Here is a 7348-nt window from a genome sequence, read left to right as displayed (position 1 = left end):
ATGGCGATCGCAAGGCAAGTGCTTTGTCTCTCTGCTTTCCTGGCGCTGCCGCTCGCTCGCCGCCGAGCCCATCCGCTACTCCGTAGCCGAGGAGGCGGAAAGCGGCTCCCTGGTGGGCAAGCTGGCGGAGGACGCGGGGCTGACGCCGCCGCAGCTCTCGGCTCGCCGCGCCCGCCTGCTCTCGGAGGACGGCCGGCAGCATTTGCGCTTAGACCGCGGCTCCGGCCGCCTCCTCGTGGCGGGGAGGCTCGACCGGGAGGAGCTGTGCGCCCACTCGGGCACCTGCATGCTCCCCTTCGAGCTGCTGCTCTCCGACCCCCTGCAGTTCTTTCGGATCGAGGTGGATCTGGAGGACATAAACGACCATTCGCCTGTTTTCACCAAGGAACAAATAACATTTAAGATTCCAGAGACGAGTGACCCGGGCTCGCGGTTCCCTCTAGAGGTGGCTCGAGATCCCGATATTGGCAGCAACGCAGTTCAGGCATACAGCATCTCTCCCCAGAATGAATACTTTAGTGTCTCTTATGGAACTCGGAGTAATGGGGATAAGTATCTTGACGTTGTTTTGGAAAAGGCGCTAGATAGGGAGGAGAAGGCAGAGATGAGTTTCAGTGTTATTGCTGAAGATGGGGGCTCTCCTCCAAGAAGTGGCACCGTCGAGATTTCGATTATCATTCTAGATGTAAATGACAATGCTCCGATATTCATGCAAGAGCGTTACATTGGGAAGGTTCTGGAAAACATGCCAGAAGGCACTGTGGTTCTGTCTGTTCTGGCAACTGATAAGGATGCAGGAGTTAATGGGAACATCTCCTATGAACTCAGCCAGGCTGTAGGGCAGAGAGACACAGCATTTGTGATTGAACCCATAACTGGTCAAATTAAAATCACAAAGCCCCTGGACTTTGAGGAAGCAGACAGTCACGAGCTCATTGTGATGACCACAGACGGTGGGGGGCTCTCAGCAATCTGCAAAGTGCTGGTGGAGGTGGTGGATGTGAATGACAATGCCCCGGAGCTGGCGGTCAGCTCCTTCAGCAGTCCCCTCCCCGAGAACACAGTGCCCGGCACCGTGGTCGCCCTGTTCACGGTGAGGGACCGCGATTCTGGTGCCAACGGGAAGATCTCGTGTGCCCTGGACGATCAGCCCTTCTTCTCGCTGCGGCCAGCCTGTAAGAATTACTATGAGCTGGTGACAGTGAGCGCGCTGGACCGCGAGCACACGGCTCGCTACGTGCTCAGGGTCACAGCAGCAGATGCGGGCTCGCCTCCTCTCACAAGCACGCACACCTTCACCGTGGACATCTCGGACGTCAACGACAACGCGCCCGTCTTCAACCAGACCTCCTACACCATGTACGTGCGGGAGAACAACGCGCCCACGGTGTTTGTGGGAGCCGTGAGTGCTGCAGATGCTGACGTGGGGCTCAACGCCAAGGTGACCTATTCGCTGGCGCCGGTGCCTGCGGCAGAGCGGCCCTCGTGCTCCTGCATCTCGGTGAACTCTGAGAACGGACCACGTGTTTGTGCTGCGGCCCCTGGACTACGAGCGCTTGCGGCAGAGCGAGGTGACGGTCAGCGCCTCTGACGCGGGCTCTCCTCCCCTGCGAGCCAACGTCACCGTGCGCCTGGTGGTGCTGGACGAGAATGACAACGCACCGCTCGTGCTCTACCCAGCCCAGGACAGCAGCCCAGCGTCCAGCGAGCTGGTGCCCGTGTCGGCTGAGCCGGGCTACCTCGTCACCAAAGTGGTGGCCGTCGATGCCGACTCCGGGCAGAACTCCTGGCTCTCGTACCACCTGCTCAGGGCCACCGAGCCCGGCCTGTTCAGCGTGGGTGTGCAGAGCGGCGAGGTGCGTCTCAAGAGGCCGGTCACAGAGAGGGACAGCGTGAAGCACAAGCTGCTTGTCCTGGTCAGAGACAACGGCAAGCCCCCACTGTCAGCCACGGCGGCTCTGAGCGCGCTCCTGCTCAGGACTTCTCGGACGTGCGCCTCCCGCACAGCAGCCCGCCCACAGACGAGCAGGGCGACTCCCTGACCACCTATTTAATCGTTTCCTTGGTCTTTGTCTCGCTCCTCTTCCTCATCTCCTCCGCGCTCTTTGTGGCTCGCAAGGTGTGCAAGAGCAAGCAGCTGAAGGCTGCCCATGTGCTCTCTGGTGCCCACAACCCGCAGAGCGGCCTGGCCGATGCAGCCGCTGCAGGGACCCTGCCCCGCGCCTATTGCTACGAGATCAGCCTCACCACGGGCTCGGGCAACAGCGAGTTCCAGTTTCCTCAAGCCATCCTGCCCAGCCTGCCAGCACAGCATCTGTGCCACGGGCCAGGGGCCCCCGGAACAGGAACAGGATTTCCCCTGTGTCCCTGTCAGCACAGAGGATACTGGCACCAGACAATACTGGGACTCTCTCTACACGACAGTTCAACGCTCTTTCTTTTAACTAGCTCCGGTTGTGCACAGCCAGAGGCTTCATGGATCATGACGAAGGGGATCCTATATACTACATGTGAAAATGATTCCTCCAGAAAAATATCTCTGTATCCACTTTAGCATGGCGAATTTCCTGCCAATTTCCAGTCAGAGTAAAATTTGTCTTCCACAGCAAAACCGAAATGAGGAAAAACACTCATTCAGATTCTCTCCCTCAGGCAATTTTCTATTTTATCTCTGTCACAGCCATTTCTGATTTGCTTTAGTAATGGTCTCACACTTTTCCTCTTGTGCCCCTTGCTGCCAGACAGGACCTTTGAATTCCTCTACCTTTTATAGCTCAATGGGGAAATTGAGTGGACACATCTCACACTTGCTGAAAAGACACAAATCCATTTTTTCCAGATCAGAAAAGCAAGTTAATTCAACGACAGTTGAATGCTCTTTCTTTTAACTAGCCCAGGGTGTGCCCAACTAGAAGCTTCATGGTTCATGGAAGGAGGGGATCCAGCCTGTATCATATGGCAATATTTCCTTCGTAGAAAACCTCTCTCTGCAATTGGTATAGTAAATTTCTTACAAATTCTAAGTCAAGCTTTAAATTGCTTTCCCTCTTAAAACACTAATAAAAAAAGATAGTCTGGTCCTCTCTTTCCATCTGTAGTCTTTTCCACCTCCAGCACTGCCATTTTTTAACAGGCTTTATTAATGCATTCTGAGAGTTCCTCGTGTGTCTCTTGCTGTCACACCCTGGACTTCGACTTCTCGATCTTTTTTCTACTTCAATGGGAAACTTGGGTAGACAGATCTCACACTTGCTGAGAAGACACAAAGCCGTTTTTCCCAGCTCAGAAAAGCAAGTTTGTTCTGAATACTGTGTCATGGACAATCTGTTACCACAGGACATTTTTTTCTGGACATCTGGAAGTCTCTGTCTGAGATAGGTGAGCTCTGTGTTGAATCCTTTTTCTCAGTATATCTGTTTGTACATCCCTTGTGCATCTGCAGATGCCTCACTAGTTCTGCCCAGTGAAATTGAGAATTTGTCCCATCCAGTCACTGCAGTGCTGGCAATTCTAGCTCTGCACAGTCAAAGACTATTTAGACCCATTGAGTACAGGGGTTTCATGTTCTTGCAGGGAGAGAAAAAAAGGTAATGCAAAACAAAATCTTTCTTTGGCCCGTGTGTGGGTCTGGTGTTTTCTACCCCTTGGACTTTCTCAGAAATACAGCAGCAGCAAATGAGTTCTGGAAGGCTATAACTGTAAGGAGTCAGGCAAACTTATTCATTTGTGTGCATGAAAATGCCTCAGATCCATGAGAGATAATTTTCTGGAGTTAGAATCAAGATCAATTTGAAAACAAGACCTGGAGTTTTGTTTCCTAATTCTTGTTTCAGAATTCGGTGGCTTTTTGTTCTGACTAGAAAGCTGTCCCTACACGATTATCTCAATTTTTCTTAGAGCATATGCATGCCCATTTTACTCTTTTTCCTTCTACTTTCTGAACTGTAAGTGAGTCTTACCTCACCTCTTTCCTCTAGACAAAGACAGCCACCACATCTGTAATAACTGATTGTGTGAATGATGTCTGTGATGCCTGAAGTATTCGGAAACCCTCCCTTACACTATGTTGTGCTGAAGTTTTACAATTTCACCTTGTAAATTGCTATGACTCTGGGTATAGAATATAACAAATATGTAGAACTGAAATAAACAAAATACCTGGACTCCTTGTGTGGAGATCGAATACTTAGCAGAGACATTCTTTCTGGAAAATCACTGTCTCTACTTATCCAAATTTTGCGAGGTAACTTCTCACGGTGTCCCTCGACAGATGCAATTCTGGGTCTGCAGGCTCAGCAGGTAGAGTGTTCATTGGCATTCCCGGGTTGTCACCATCTCTCAGTCCCTGTGCGGTGTATCGTGACGGGCCATGTGCCTTGGTCCCTCGGTTCTCAGCCTCGGCTTTAGGCTGGGCTGGGAAAGGCCTGGTTCGGTTCTTGCGGCCGGGTGTGTCGGAAGGTTTGGAATCGCGGGCCGGGCCCGAGCGGCAGCGCGGGCTGCGGGCGGCGGCGGGTGCAGTCCCAGCGCGCACCGCTGGGTGGAGCCATCGGCCAAGGCGGCGCCGAGCGGCTGCGGCAGCGGAACCCCAGCAGAGGCCAGCCCAGCCCAGCCCAGCCCAGCACAGCAGAGCACAGACCAGTCTGTCACAGCAGAGCACAGAGAGGACCCGCAGAGCCCAGCTCTGTCGGTGATATCTCATCCCGGGACCGGCCGAGCCGGGCAGAGGTGGCAGCCAGCGCTGCACCGTGTCACCCGCTGCCGGAACACCCCGGCTCCGTGCGGACCAACGGCGGAATCTCACCCAGCCAGGGAAGGTGCCCGTCCTCACTTCGCCGCTTTCTGCCGCCAATCGCCCGCGACATCCCCCACACCGAGCCCGGCCGCCGCCGCCGCCGCCGCGCCATGGCGATAGCAAGGCAAAGTGCTTGTCTCTCTGCTTTCCTGGCGCTGCCGCTCGCTCGCGCCGAGCCCATCCGCTACTCCGTAGCCGAGGAGGCGGAAAGCGGCTCCCTGGTGGGCAAGCTGGCGGAGGACGCGGGGCTGACGCCGCCGCAGCTCTCGGCTCGCCGCGCCCGCCTGCTCTCGGAGGACGGCCGGCAGCATTTGCGCTTAGACCGCGGCTCCGGCCGCCTCCTCGTGGCGGGGAGGCTCGACCGGGAGGAGCTGTGCGCCCACTCGGGCACCTGCATGCTCCCCTTCGAGCTGCTGCTCTCCGACCCCCTGCAGTTCTTTCGGGTCGAAGTGGCTCTGGAGGACATAAACGACCATTCACCAGTCTTCCATGAGGAAGGAGTAACTTTTGAAATCCCGGAAACGAGCGAGACAGGCTCTCGTTTCCCACTGGAGGGGGCTCAGGATCTCGATATCGGAAGCAACGCAGTTCAGGCATATGGAATATCTCCCAAGAGCGAATATTTCAGTCTCTCCTATGGGACTCGTAGTAACGGTGAAAATTATCTTGAACTGGTTTTGGAAAAGCCACTAGACAGAGAGAAGCAGGCGGAGATGATTTTCAGTCTCATTGCTGTAGATGGGGGCTCTCCTCCCAGGACAGGCACCATCGAGATTTCTATTATCATTCTAGATGTAAATGACAATGCTCCCATATTCATGCAAGAGCGTTACATTGGGAAGGTTCTGGAAAACATGCCAGAAGGCACTGTGGTTCTTAGTGTTTTGGCAACTGATCAGGATCCAGGAGTTAATGGAGACATTTCCTATCAAATCAGCCAGGCTGTAGGGCAGAGTGACTCGGCATTTGTGATTGAACCCATAACTGGTCAAATTAAAATCACAAAACCTCTGGACTTTGAGGAAGCAGGAAATCATGAGCTCAGTGTGAGGGCCAAGGATGGTGGGGGACTCTCGGCTATCTGCAAAGTGCTGGTGGAGGTGGTGGATGTGAATGACAATGCCCCGGAGCTGGCGGTCAGCTCCTTCAGCAGTCCCCTCCCCGAGAACACAGTGCCCGGCACCGTGGTCGCCCTGTTCACGGTGAGGGACCGCGATTCTGGTGCCAACGGGAAGATCTCGTGTGCCCTGGACGATCAGCTCTTCTTCTCGCTGCGGCCAGCCTATAGAATTACTATGAGCTGGTGACAGTGAGCGCGCTGGACCGCGAGCACACGGCTCGCTACGTGCTCAGGGTCACAGCAGCAGATGCGGGCTCGCCTCCTCTCACAAGCACGCACACCTTCACCGTGGACATCTCGGACGTCAACGACAACGCGCCCGTCTTCAACCAGACCTCCTACACCATGTACGTGCGGGAGAACAACGCGCCCACGGTGTTTGTGGGAGCCGTGAGTGCTGCAGATGCTGACGTGGGGCTCAACGCCAAGGTTACCTATTCGCTGGCGCCGGTGCCGGCGGCAGAGCGGCCCTCGTGCTCCTGCATCTCGGTGAACTCTGAGAGAACGGACACGTGTTTGTGCTGCGGCCCCTGGACTACGAGCGCTTGCGGCAGAGCGAGGTGACGGTCAGCGCCTCTGACGCGGGCTCTCCTCCCCTGCGAGCCAACGTCACCGTGCGCCTGGTGGTGCTGGACGAGAATGACAACGCACCGCTCGTGCTCTACCCAGCCCAGGACAGCAGCCCAGCGTCCAGCGAGCTGGTGCCCGTGTCGGCTGAGCCGGGCTACCTCGTCACCAAAGTGGTGGCCGTCGATGCCGACTCCGGGCAGAACTCCTGGCTCTCGTACCACCTGCTCAGGGCCACCGAGCCCGGCCTGTTCAGCGTGGGTGTGCAGAGCGGCGAGGTGCGTCTCAAGAGGCCGGTCACAGAGAGGGACAGCGTGAAGCACAAGCTGCTTGTCCTGGTCAGAGACAACGGCAAGCCCCCACTGTCAGCCACGGCGGCTCTGAGCGCGCTCCTGCTCAAGGACTTCTCGGACGTGCGCCTCCCGCACAGCAGCCCGCCCACAGACGAGCAGGGCGACTCCCTGACCACCTATTTAATCGTTTCCTTGGTCTTTGTCTCGCTCCTCTTCCTCATCTCCTCCGCGCTCTTTGTGGCTCGCAAGGTGTGCAAGAGCAAGCAGCTGAAGGCTGCCCATGTGCTCTCTGGTGCCCACAACCCGCAGAGCGGCCTGGCCGATGCAGCCGCTGCAGGGACCCTGCCCCGCGCCTATTGCTACGAGATCAGCCTCACCACGGGCTCGGGCAACAGCGAGTTCCAGTTCCTCAAGCCCATCCTGCCCAGCCTGCCAGCACAGCATTGTGCCACGGGCCAGGGGCCCCTGGAACAGGAACAGGATTTCCCCTGTGTCCCTGTGAGCGCAGAGGATGTGGCACCAGGCAATGCTGAGACTCTCTCTTCACAACAGTTCAATGCTCTTTCTTTTAACTAG

At 56.1% G+C, this 7348-nt stretch overlaps 2 pseudogenes across 2 annotated transcripts; both read left to right on the top strand.

Annotated features, from left to right (window-relative positions):
* On the top strand, positions 1-2448 carry LOC306808889 (protocadherin beta-15 pseudogene; annotated as a pseudogene). The gene has a single exon. The product of its transcript is annotated as a protocadherin beta-15 pseudogene (transcript).
* Positions 2449-4902: 2454 nt separating this feature from the next.
* LOC306808888 (protocadherin beta-15 pseudogene) lies at positions 4903-7348 on the top strand (annotated as a pseudogene). The gene has a single exon. The product of its transcript is annotated as a protocadherin beta-15 pseudogene (transcript).

The sequence above is a fragment of the Erithacus rubecula genome (genome assembly GCF_903797595.1).
Source record: "Erithacus rubecula genome assembly, chromosome: 16".
In the NCBI taxonomy this organism is placed as follows: domain Eukaryota; kingdom Metazoa; phylum Chordata; class Aves; order Passeriformes; family Muscicapidae; genus Erithacus; species Erithacus rubecula.
The sequence above is the reverse complement of the archived record's forward strand: the minus strand, read 5'-3'. Positions and strand labels throughout refer to the sequence as shown.